Consider the following 309-nt stretch of genomic DNA (forward strand, 5'->3'; position numbering starts at 1 on the left):
TAAAAAGAGAGGAGAGCTTTCGACCTTTCTTATCATTAAAAATTTATTTGAACATAGGCAAAAGAAAGGTTGTTCAAGATGAGCAGCAGATTTTAAATACCCCTTTTATCTTTTAAATGATTTCTTCATAAAATTCTCTTGTGGAATTTGCACATTTATGAACTTGTTGAGATTTTTTTTTTTTTATTGACTAAAGTGATCTATCATCTGTCTATTTTATAACCAAAAACCCTCCATGAAAACAGAAAAGAAAATAAGATTTAGTTAATATAGTCGCCCCCCCCAAAAATTTTTTTTCTTAATAAAAAA

This window comes from Penaeus monodon, chromosome 25, assembly GCF_015228065.2.
Source record: "Penaeus monodon isolate SGIC_2016 chromosome 25, NSTDA_Pmon_1, whole genome shotgun sequence".
NCBI classification, from domain to species: Eukaryota; Metazoa; Arthropoda; class Malacostraca; order Decapoda; family Penaeidae; genus Penaeus; species Penaeus monodon.